We start from the raw sequence: 12784 nt of genomic DNA, 5'->3' as shown, positions 1-12784 counted from the left end.
AAAGGGAGCTCTCCAGAGTGCAGCAGTCTGGCGCCCGGCCCTGCCTTTGAAGACCCTGGGGGAGGGCCCCGGCTCCCCCTGGCCTGACAGACAGGACTAGAATGCGTGGCGTCCTGGGGAGCCGGCGGGAGGCAAGGCAGGTTTGGGAGGATCTGTCAGTCCTGGCCCCCAGCTGCTGAACAGGAAACGCCCTGGAGGTCATTGTGGAGGGGGAGGGGTGGCACTGAGAGGCCCCTACAGTGCCCCCCCAGCTTCCCTGGCCTTTGAGATGCTAAAATCCCGCCATTTGCACCTCCAAGAGAGACTTGTTCCCCAGTGGCTGAGAGCTAAGGGCTGGGAACAAGCCCTGGGGGTCCCGGTCTCAGTCCCTGGGCTAAGGAGCTGTGTGGCCCTGGCAGGGGGATCCAGGCTGTGCTCAGCTGTCACTCAGGGGTGACCAGCCAGACTGCAGCTTCCTTGACGTGGACTTGCTTTTTAAGCTGTTGGGATTCTATCAGCACCTCCCCAGGATCGGACTCAGCTCTGAGAGCAGAGGCCGGCCTGGGTCTGCTCGGCCCGCGCAGCCATGGCCGCACCCAACTTCCTATTGTGAGAGCAAAGGGACACGGGGACCCTCCCAAGCACGCTGGGGCTGAGACTCCAGAAAACAGAAAGTAACAGGCACACCCACTGCAGTCTACTGAGCTGCCCAGGCGTGGTCTGGGCTCCTGCGCTCCCATGAAGAACAGCCGGGGCAGAGGGTCAGCCGCTCCAGGCAGCGGTCGGCCAGGGCTGGGCTGGGCTGGCTGCGCGTGTGCCAGCGTTCCTGGCTCAGATGTGGCTGCCTCCCTCCCCTGCCGTCGTCTCCCGTCCACGCCACCTCTGACAGCGCCTCCTGCGCGTGTAGAGCCTGGACAAAGGAGGCAACCGCAGTCACTCCCACTGCCGCTGAGGGTCCTGTGCCCCAAGCTGCCCGGTGAAAAGGGCGCATCCCAGACCTGCTGGGGTGGGCACCCAGCCCGCTCCCATGGCCCTCACAGGGACAGGGACCGCCTGCCGCAGCAGCCCGGAGGGGCCTCCGGAGAGGAGCCCGGGACACTGTGACAGTCTCCAGTCTCCTGAGCACAATGTCGGGGGTAGAAGCCGAAGGGCAGCTAACGTCGGAGGCTGGGACAAAACCCATCCAAATGCCAGCATCGATCCCGTCTGTCCTGTCTCCTGTCTGTCCTGTCTGGCTTCCTCGGATGGCAAGGTGTGACGGGCAACTGCTCCCTCCCACTCAGGGTAAACCCCCACGCAGCAGGGGGGTCCCTGCCTCCTGCTCAGCCTGAGATTCCGCTTTCCTCTGCCCTGCCCGCAGCTTCTGGGTCGTGGACGCACTTCACACCATGCACGCGCTTCACACCTCTTACAGAGCCGTCCCTTCTGCTCTCATGGGGCTAACCCACCTGGTGCATCTAACGCCTCACAGTGCACTCACACGTGCACAGATGTACACATGGCACACAGCACACGCACATACAACATGCTGCACTCGCACAGATACACACTGTCTACACATACAACATACTGCACACACAGGCATACACACACTGCACACACAGGCATACACACACTGCACACACATACAACATGCTGCACACACAGGCATACACACTGCACACACAGGCATACACACACTGCACACACATACAACATGCTGCACACACAGGCATACACACTGCACACACACATACAACATACTGCACACAGACCCACTACACAGATGTATACACGGCGCACACACGCAGCACATGCACATACAACATACTGCACTTGCACATATATACACACACTGCATACACACACATACAGCATACTGCACACACAGGTATACACACATTGCATGCACACATACATTATGCACACACAGGCATACACACATTGCCCACACACAACATACTGCACACACACACTCACTACACAGATGTATACATGGCACACACATGTAGCACATGCACATACAACATACTGCACACACAGGTATACACACACTGCATGCACACATACAACACACTGCACATGCAGATACACACTGGACACACATACACCCACAATGTATACACGGCACACACAGCACACGCACATACAACATACTGCACACACACAGGTACACACACGGATATACACTGCCTATACACACATACAACACATTGCACACAGATACACACTGCACACAAACATATACTACACACAGATACACACACACTGAATACACACAAAACATACTGCACATACACAGGTACACACACTGCACATACACACAATACGCTGCACAGGCATAGACACACACACAACACACTGCACACAATGATATGCACACACGGCACACATACAGCACGCACACATACTGCACACACATAGATGATACACACACACACACACACACACCATGGCCACTCGTCAACAGCTGACTCCGGGAGGCGTTCTGTGTCCACGCACAGCACCCAGGACTACAGGCCACATTTGGTACAGGCGAGTCGGTGCGTGACTCACTGGTTCAAGGCCACCAAACACCGTGCTCCTGGCGCGGCCTCCCTGTATGGCTCCCAACATCTTGTCTTACAGAGGCCACAAAGGGCTGTGCAGGGACACTGTGCTGCCTGGGGGCTATGCTCGGAGGCCGGCCAGGCCACGGCTCGCGCTCCCCAGTGCCTGCCCGGTGGGCGCCTCGCACAGGGGCCCTGCGGCCACAATGCCTGCTCCGTAGGCTGCTGATGAAGTGAGCTCCTGCTCAGTGAGCCACTGCCCCCCACTTCCTGTGTCCCAGGCGTAGGTTACCTCTGTTTTTTTAAGGATTTCATTTATTTATTTGAGAGGCAGCGATACAGACAGAGAGAGCGAGAGACAAAGGCCTTCCATCTTCTGGTTCACTCCCCAGATGGCCACAGCGCCTCTGACCTCTGACGTGGTGGGGTGGAAGTGGTAGATAGGAAGTTAGAAGTCAGCGTGCATGTGTGTGTGTGTGTGTGTGTGTGTGTGAGCCAGAGAGAGAGACAGAGACAGAGAGAGACAGAGAGCGCGCGCCGGGGGGGGGGGGGGACTGAGGAGAACAAGGCGCCTGCAGCGGCTGCCCTGGGAAGCAGCCCAGGATCCCACACTGGAAGGTCCTGCCCAGACCCGGCTGCCTTCCCAGGTGGTCCCCGGTCCTTCCCCCAGGGAAAGCTCCCATGAATCCTCTCAGCACCTACAGGGTTCCCTGGCCTGACACCACCATCACCGAGCAATAAAACCATCCCTCCTCCCTCCTCCCTCCTCTGCCCCGCCCAGGCAGCCCCAGTCTGGTAGCACTGGGAGGAACTTCACCCAACTCACACCCACAAGCCCTTTGTTCTGGGGGGGGGGCTGGGCCCCTTTGCTTTGAAGCCCCCCTCTGATTGCACACGTGGCTCAGCACTCAGCCCTCCCCTGGCCTGCCGGTGCCTCCCTCCATGTAACCATGCAGCCTTCTCCCCAGCCCCTGACTGGGCTCTCTCTCCGATCCTGTCTCAGCCGTCCTGACCGATGCCCTCGCTGCCTTGCTGACCAGGGCTCCCGGACTCGCGCCTGAATTCCTCTGTGCAGACAGAACCCAGCCCGTCCCCTGCTGCTCACAGAAGCAGATGGGGGAGTGGAGTTCTCCAGCCCAGCACACGTGGCTTTCCTGGGAGTGGGCGTGACACACCGGAGCTGCGGCACGCGGGGCCCGGCTCTGCCTCTCCCTGGCTGCTCAGGTCAGTTAAGGAGTCTCAGCTTCCTTATCCCCCTCCTGGGGAGATACGTCACAGCCCCTCTCCTTACAGCCCCTCTCTTGGGGAGACAGATGCGTCACAGCCCCTCTCCCGGGGAGATACGTCACAGCCCCTCTCCCGGGGAGACAGATACGTCACAGCCCCTCTCCCGGGGAGATAGATACGTCACAGCCCCTCTCCTGGGGAGATGTATCACAGCCCCTCTCCTGGGGAGATACGTCACAGCCCCTCTCCCGGGGAGACAGATACGTCACAGCCCCTCTCCTGGGGAGATGTATCACAGCCCCTCTCCTGGGGAGATACACCACAGCCCCTCTCCTGGGGAGATACACCACAGCCCCTCTCCTGGGGAGATAGATACGTCATAGCCCCTCTCCTGGGGAGACAGATGCGTCACAGCCCCTCTCCTGGGGAGATGTATCACAGCCCCACTCCTGGGGAGATACATCACAGCCCCTCTCCTGGGGAGATAGATACGTCACAGCCCCTCTCCTGGGGAGATAGATACGTCACAGCCCCTCTCCTGGGGAGACAGATGCGTCACAGCCCCCCTCCTGGGGAGATGTATCACAGCCCCTCTCCTGGGGAGATGCGTCACAGCCCCTCTCCCGGGCTGTAAAACCAGTGCCCAGCACATGGCTCAGGGCTCGTTGTGTGGCGAGAATGTAGACGCCAGCTCTGCCATCATCCCTCCACTCGCTCTGGGGCCAGCAGTGGGTCTGTGTGAACACCCCCAGCCAGGGTGGGGATCTGCCGAGTGTCACAGGGGGCCTGCTCCTGCCCAACCTCAGACAGCCCCAAAGGCTGCCCTGCGGGGGAGGGACTGGGCAGCCCCAGGCCTCCCACCCTGCGTTTCATTTGCATTTCTCAAATCCAGAAGTTGGTGTTGGGGGGTGGGGTGTTGCAGCAGGGTTCCCCACAGATGAAGGAAGTGCAGGCTTGTCAGGTGGCAGCTGGGTAGGAAGCCCAGTGCTGACCGTGACCAGCGGGGTGACCCCGGCTGCTACCAGCAGGGGCCTACCAGTTAGGACCTGGATGCCTTCCCGCGGAAGAGCTATGGTCTGTCCGTCTTCTCATCTGTCAGCCGGCCGAGCAGTGCAAGGAGACCTCAGCAGGGCAGCCGTCTCTCCATGGTACTCACTGACCCCCCGCTAGCACACCGGGCGAGCTGTCGGCTCCCGGGCTCCGGGGGCTCCTTGGCACTGTGTGCACTGTTGCACTCCCAGCGCCCACGATGAAGCGCCACTCAGGCACGAGGCTGTGTCCAGGCCACCTTCCTACCGTTCCCCCAGCACGCCACACTGCTACGGAACACGCTCAGCGAGGAAGGCGTCACCCGAGCCTTCTGTTCCAGCGATGAAGCAGCTGCTTCTGAGAATCAAGCATCGAAGCCTCAAGGGACACCCACCCTGCAGGCCCCAAGCCCGGCACCTGTTTCTGTTTGTAAGGCCCCCCGTGTCCCACTGGCCAGCAGAGGGTGCTGCTGGCTGGGGGTGCACCTGCTGCCTTCATGTTTCAGAGCTGTTTCCCATGAAGGGCCGCGTTGCACGGGGTGTGTGTGTGTGTGTGCGTGTCTGTGTGTGCGCGCGCACGCGTGTGTGTGCGCATGTGTGTGTCTGTGTGTGTCTCTCTGTGTGTGCGTGTCTCTGTGTGTGTGCATGTGTCTGTGTGTGCGTGTGTGTCTCTGTGTGTGTGCGTGTCTCTCTGTGTGTGTGTCTGTGTGTGTGCGTGCATGCGTGCTGGCAGTGACTGCAGGGCGCCTCCCAGACCAGCGCGTGGCACGTCCCCCACTGCTTCTGACGCCAGCATCCCAGATCCGAGTCCTGGCTCCAGTCCCAGCTGCTCGGCTTCCGACCCAGCTCCTGCTGACGCACCTGGGAAGGCAGTGCCTGGGGCCCAGCCATGTGGGAGAGCAGGATGGAGCTCCGGGCTCCTGCTTCAGCCTGGCCCAGACCTGGGCCCTGCAGCCACTGGGGAGTGAACCAGTACATGGAGGACCTCTCTCTGTCTGTCTCTCTCTGTCTCTGTATCTCTCCCCTCCCCCCCCCCCCGTCTCCCTCCCTCCCTCCCTCCCTGTCACTCTACTTTACTGAGTAAATCAGTGTGTGCCTCCCCTTATTTCTGCTCTCTCCCCCCTCCCCCAGTCCTCCTCCCTCCCTGTCTGCTTTACTAAGTAAATCAGTGTGTGCTTCCCCCTTATTTCTGCTCTCTCCCCCCTCTCTCTCTGTCCCCCTCCCTCCCTCCTTCCCTGTCTGCTTTACTGAGTAAATCAGTGTGTGCCCCCCCTTAATCTGCTCTCCCCCCTCTTTCTCTCCCTCCCTCCCTGTGTGCTTTACTGAGTAAATCAGTGTGTGCCCCCCCTTAATCTGCTCTCCCCCCTCTTTCTCTCCCTCCCTCCCTGTCTGCTTTACTGAGTAAATCAGTGTGTGCCCCCCCTTAATCTGCTCTCCCCCCTCTTTCTCTCCCTCCCTCCCTGTCTGCTTTACTGAGTAAATCAGTGTGTGCCCCCCCTTAATCTGCTCTCCCCCCTCTTTCTCTCCCTCCCTCCCTGTCTGCTTTACTGAGTAAATCAGTGTGTGCCCCCCCTTAATCTGCTCTCCCCCCTCTTTCTCTCCCTCCCTCCCTGTCTGCTTTACTGAGTAAATCAGTGTGTGCCCCCCCTTATTTCTGTTCTTAGCCTCCACAGCTTCGTGTCCCGCGGGAGAGCGCTGCTGCTGTGAGGATCTGTCGGTGCAAACGCTACCAGCACTTCCTCCTAACTCCCCGCCTCCACCGTGACCCGCTGGCCCGCAGGGCACTTCCTCACTTTCCAGTCAGTTTTATTTGAAAGGCAGACACACACACACACACACACACACACACAGTATCTCCATTCCGTGGTTCACTCCCCAAGTCCCTGCAGCAGCCAGGGCTGAGCCAGGCTGAAGCCAGAGCAGGGAGCTCCTTCCTGGTCTCCCCGAGGGTGGCAGGGACCCAAGCCCTCGAGCCACCACCTGCTGCCTCCCAGGGTGAGCACGGGCAGGACGCTGGATCAGGAGTGGTGTGGGGACTCCAACCCGGCCCCTGCGGCAGACGTGGGCGTCCCCGGCCGATCTGCTGAGGCATGAGGAGGTCGCCGTGAGATTTTTTTTTTTTCTTTTACAATGTTTTAGAAACATTTGCCACATTCACTTCAAATACAGACGTATGTACTATTTGTTCTTGAAACCAGATATTAATGCTACAGAGTGAGATCTGTGGCAATGGTCACAGCACGGGGAAGGAAGACAGTACTGTCACACGGCACGGGGAGGGGAGAGAGAGGGAGGGAAGGAGGGAGGGAGGGACGGGGGAGGGACAGGGAGCAAGGGGGAGGGAGGGAAAGAGGGAGAGAGGGAGAGGAAGGGAGGGAGAGAGGGACAGGGACAGGGATGGGGACGGAAGACAGTACTGTCACATGAAGCACCATTCACAGTGCACTGGGAGTTTGTTCACGGGAAAGGCAAAACAACAGGGAGGGAGGGAAGGAGGGAGAGGGAGAGAGGGATGGGGAGGGAGGGGAGGGAGAGGGAGAGGGACAGGGATGGGAAGGAGGGAGGGAGAGGGGAAGAGGGGGAGAGGGAGAGAGAGGGAGAGGGGGAGAGGGGGAGAGAGACAGAGAATGAATCTTCCATCTGCTGGTTCACTCCAACTGCCCTTGGCAGCCAAGGCTGGGCCAGGGCCAAGCCAGGAGCCAGAGCTCCGTGTGGGTTTCCTGCGTGACTCCCACGTGCTGCCTCCTGGGCACATTAGCAGGAAGCTCCATGGGAAGTGGAGCAGCCGGGGCTTGAATCAGCTGCTGCAACACAGCTGCAGATGCCCCAGCAGCAGCTGAACCCGCTGCGTGTGATGCCGGCCCCTTGGCGGGGTGTAACCACACGCAGCACGCGTGAGGAAGGTGGGCACATGCATGTCCGCCTGGTGGGCGTGGCTGGGGACAGGAGCAGAAAGCCCGGGTCACCAACACGGGGAGGCCCTGAGGGACGTCCTGTTGTCCCACCCACCCTGGCGCATTCCTGAGATCTTCCGTGAGAAAAAGTATCTCCCAGCAAGTGCAGTTCTGGGAGAAAGAAGCGGCCCACAGAGACCGGGGCCTCAGGACCGAAAACGCGCATGTGCCGTGAGCTGAGACTTCCAAGTCCTTGGGCAGCGCCACCGGCCGCCCGGCCGCCTCTGACACCCCCGAGTGCTTCGCTTCCACTGCTTCCTGCTGCTCTCCCGGAGCCCTGAGCCTGAGAGGGTGAAACCGCAGGCGCACCCACCAAGTCCTCGGCCTTGCTGAGCAGAGGCTGCGGCTGCGCGGCGGCCCGGGGTCTCCCCTCCTCTCCCTCCCTGGCGCTCTTGGCGATGACGTCGGCACTCGCGTTTCTTCTGCCTTCGCCTGCACTCTGTGCAGAAAGAGCAGTTCCTGAGGCTGGGGGCGGGGCCGGCGTTGAGGTGCAGAGCTAAGCTGCTGCCTGGGGCGCCTGCACCCCACGTCAGGGTGCCTGGATCCAGTGCAGGTCGCTCCACTTCCCGTCCAGCTCCTGCTAGTGCACCAGGGAGGCAGCAGTGACCCAGGTACTTGGCCACCACCTGGGAGACCCAGAGGGAGGTCCTGGTTCCTGGTTCCCGGTTCCCGCCTGGCCAGCCCTGGCCACTGTGGGCACCTGGGGAGCGACCCAGCACATGGAAGATCTTTTACTTTCTTGCCTTCACTCTGGCTCTGCCTAATAAACAAACAAACATAGAAGCCGAGCACAGAGACCCTCTTCTGGCTTTGCTTTAGGACCTGGGGCCTGGGTGTTAGGAAACTGGCGCAGTTGGCCGCATGGCCCAGCTACCTGAGCAGGCTCCACCCCCATCCTAATGGGATTGGCTGCTCCTGCTTCCCTGCCCGCTCTCAGGTGAAGTTTTAAAAGGGCCTGTTCCTGAACACGTGCTCTATTGACCCTTCTCTCCTCCTCTCTCGGTTCCTCTCTCCAGCCTCCTCCTCTGGTCTCTTGGCTCTGCTCTCCTCTTTCCTCTTCTCTGCTCTGTCTTCTCTCCTTGCTAGCTCCTCTCCTCTCTGTCTCTCTCTTATACTCTCTTTCTCTCTTTTTCCTTCGCCGCCCCTTCACTCCGGTCTGTAGGGTGTTCCCCAATAAACCCTTTCCCTTACTCCGGTGTCCGGTGTGCTTTGCGATGGCTAACATGAAGATATAACACGGGGGGCCTTCACCTGAAAGGAGCAGCCGAGAGCCGCCATAAAATGGCCTTAATAAAACAGTCCTGGGAAATGGGGAGTAAACTAAGTTCACAGAGAAAGCAGATAGCTACTACCCAGAGATAAGGGCTACTACCCAGAGATAAGGGCTACTAGCCAGAGATAAGGGCTACTACCCAGAGATAAGGGCTACTACCCAGAGATAAGGGCTACTACCCAGAGATAAGGGCTACTAGCCAGAGATAAGGGCTACTACCCAGAGATAAGGGCTACTAGCCAGAGATAGGGGCTACTAGCCAGAGATAAGGGCTACTAGCCAGAGATAAGGGCGACAGAACATCCTGGTATGCACCTAAGCCCCCTCCCCTGTGCTTGCTCAAGCTTAACAAAGAAACCGCGAGGCACGTAGGGCACGTAGCCACCCCTTTCTGCTCTTCAAGGACCCCCTCCCCTTGTCCAAGCTTAGACACGTAGGGCACGTAGCCACCCCTTTCTGCTCTTCAAGGACCCCCTCCCCTTGTCCAGGCTTAGACACGTAGGGCACGTAGCCCCCGTTTCTCCTCCTCCTCGACGACCTCCTCCCCTTGTAGTTACCCAATAAACTTACGCCACCCTATGGTATGTTAATTTTGTGGTTTTGCCCCTTAAAAGCTGTGTGAGATAGCTGCTCGGGGCTCCTCTCTCTTGCTCGCTGCTTGCAGCAGTAGAGGGCCCATTTGCGCAAATGAAATAAAATTGCCTCCTGCCTTTTGCATCGTCTGGTCTGGAGTCTGTGTTTCTGGGGTCATCACAAAAGGACACCGCTTTTGGGGTCCTACATTTGGGGGCTCGTCCAGGATTTGGGGGACCCCAGACTCCCACACTCCATCGGCCTGACGGAGGTAAGTTTGCTTACTTGTGTATTATTGTAATTGTGGTTTGTACTGTTTGTCTTTGTCTGTCAGGGCGACGTGGAATCCGTCCTGGGGCGCCTGTACAGGCTCAGTATTGAGAATACTGGACCAGTGGGGGAGACAGACGTGTCCTGAGACCCCTGGTTCAACCCTGGAGGACGCTCTAGTGGTGGTCTGGGAAGGAGGGAAAGAGGGAATTTCCCTTCTTCCAGGGGAGAGCCTAGCCAGACGGCCGCTCTCTTCTGATAGTTTCGGTTTTGTCTAGGTCTGTTGCCGCGCGGCTTGTGATTTGTGTTCTGTGTGTCGCTGTTTTTGTTGTCCTTTATTTCTTACTGTCTCCCCCATCTGTTTTTATTGTTGTGTTTGATTGCTAGATGTATACTTGTATGAAAAATGTGTATTGTATTCTTATGATGTGTTAATTATGTCAACCTCTCAATGCAACTCTAGGGCCAAATGTAAGGACAAATTTTGGGGATGGAGAGGCTTGTACCTAGATTTGGCTCTGGTAACCAAGAAACTTTGATGCCGAATGACCTTCTCCTGCTCCTTGGGAGCCTGGCCAGCTCCCGGGGAGGGGGATAAAGGAATGTTTTCTGATAAACAGGTGGGCATGCTTCATGTCTCGGCTCTCTGGCTGAGATCCGGGACGGGACGCACTGCTTGCCTAACATCTTGGCAATGAGCCACCCTTGTCCTTGGGGGCTTTAAGGGGGAGCCGGAGCAAGCCTCTGCTGCTGCTGTTTCATCCCGGGGGAACACGCAGTCAAGCTGAATGTTAAATGTGCCCATGATGATTACTAATGAGGTTTAATTCTCAGTATGGATCCTTCTCCGGAGCTGTGTGAAGATTGCCTAGTGATGCCCACAGTACTGTAAATTCTACCAAACCTCCTTTGTAGGCTTTGGGGAGGTGAGGATAAATTTTGTTATCTGCATACTGATGCATGTGTAAGCAATTAGAAAAATAAGTACAGGATAAATGTAAATTGGGAAAAAGAAAATGCTGCCCTTTGGAGTCAAACTGCTTAAAAACAGCTGTAAAAAGAGCAATGGTAAAATGGAGGGATCCTATCACCAATCAATGGAATGGACCTGATCCAGTACTGGTATGGGACAAGGGCTCCTAAGGGATGGGTTTTTCCGTGTAACCAACATGCCTTTCTGCAATTGCTCCCTGGGCCGTGTGGCCCTGATGCTAACATCTGTATTTACAGCAGCAGATAGAGCACGTCAGTGGTGTGCTTTACCTGAAGACTACAATAACAATCATCCTAATAGGAGAGGACACTGCCCTTGCCATGGCTGCATCAGTAGTAAGTGTTCCTGGACTGGCTTTTGGAAATAATCGTGGACTATGAAGGCTTACATGTTTGGTGACCAAAGCAATCAATCTTACTGCTACTGTGCTATCCAATATAGCCAAAGAATTGGATCAAGTTCACTCAGGAGTGCTTTTAAGCCATGCAGCTAACAATTACTTGCTGTTAAAAAGATCATTTAAGTTGTAAACCTGTACCTGGGGGATATTGCTTTAACATTACTAACAATGTGCCATATATAGAGTCTGTTATTGATAAACTTAAGAGTAAAATGCAACATATGTTTATTACTAACCCACTATTCATTTGAAGGGTTTCAATGGATTCATTGGTTATTAATGTTGGCTGGACTGCTACTGCTTTTCCTACTTTGTATGGGATGTCTTCCGTGTGTTCTGCATTTTATGCTGACTTCCCTACAGTATGAATGGACTGAGATTCATCATTTAAAACTTCGTACCAAGCCTCCTTTGTAATCAAAATAATTGATATTTGGCTGTATGTTTCATCTCTCACCTAATGTTGGGCTGGAATGGTACTCAAAGATGGGTAAGAAGCTCAGCATCCTGTACCAACCTAAGACAGGGCTCTAGGCCAAGCTGCCAGAGTTACCGATGACGGGTAAGGACAGAGATGACTGAGGGCAACCTAAGACAGAGGCCATTCTCAATTTAATAAAAAAAGGGGGAAATGTGGGGACCCATGGCTGGCCATGGGCCCACATGCTAAGGCCTGGCTTGCTGATCATTGGCATTAGTCCTCACGCAACAGTATCAAGCCCTGGCCACCAGTGACCGTATTGAAACCCCTCATTAACGGCACACAATTTTAGGATTAAAATTAGTTCAAAGAGAAAATGGGGGAATGAAAGGAGCGGCCGAGAGCCGCCATAAAATGGCCTTAATAAAACAGTCCTGGGAAATGGGGAGTAAACTAAGTTCACAGAGAAAGCAGATAGCTACTACCCAGAGATAAGGGCTACTACCCAGAGATAAGGGCTACTACCCAGAGATAAGGGCTACTACCCAGAGATAAGGGCTACTACCCAGAGATAAGGGCTACTAGCCAGAGATAAGGGCGACAGAACATCCTGGTATGCACATAAGCCCCCTCCCCTGTGCTTGTTCAAGCTTAACAAAGAAACCGCGAGACACGTAGGGCACGTAGCCACCCCTTTCTGCTCTTCAAGGACCCCCTCCCCTTGTCCAAGCTTAGACACGTAGGGCACGTAGCCACCCCTTTCTGCTCTTCAAGGACCCCCTCCCCTTGTCCAAGCTTAGACACGTAGGGCACGTAGCCCCCGTTTCTCCTCCTCCTCGACGACCTCCTCCCCTTGTAGTTACCCAATAAACTTACGCCACCCTATGGTATGTTAATTTTGTGGTTTTGCCCCTTAAAAGCTGTGTGAGATAGCTGCTCGGGGCTCCTCTCTCTTGCTCGCTGCTTGCAGCAGTAGAGGGCCCACTTGCGCAAATGAAATAAAATTGCCTCCTGCCTTTTGCATCGTCTGGTCTGGAGTCTGTGTTTCTGGGGTCGTCACAAAAGGACACCGCTTTTGGGGTCCTACACACCCAGCGTGTGAGACAGCACCCAGTGAGTTCTTGGCCAGGTCCCTTC

This window comes from Oryctolagus cuniculus, chromosome 14 (genome assembly GCF_051225735.1).
Source record: "Oryctolagus cuniculus isolate XC-2025 breed Fujian yellow rabbit chromosome 14, ASM5122573v1, whole genome shotgun sequence".
NCBI lineage: Eukaryota > Metazoa > Chordata > Mammalia > Lagomorpha > Leporidae > Oryctolagus > Oryctolagus cuniculus.
Note: the sequence above shows the minus strand (reverse complement) of the source record.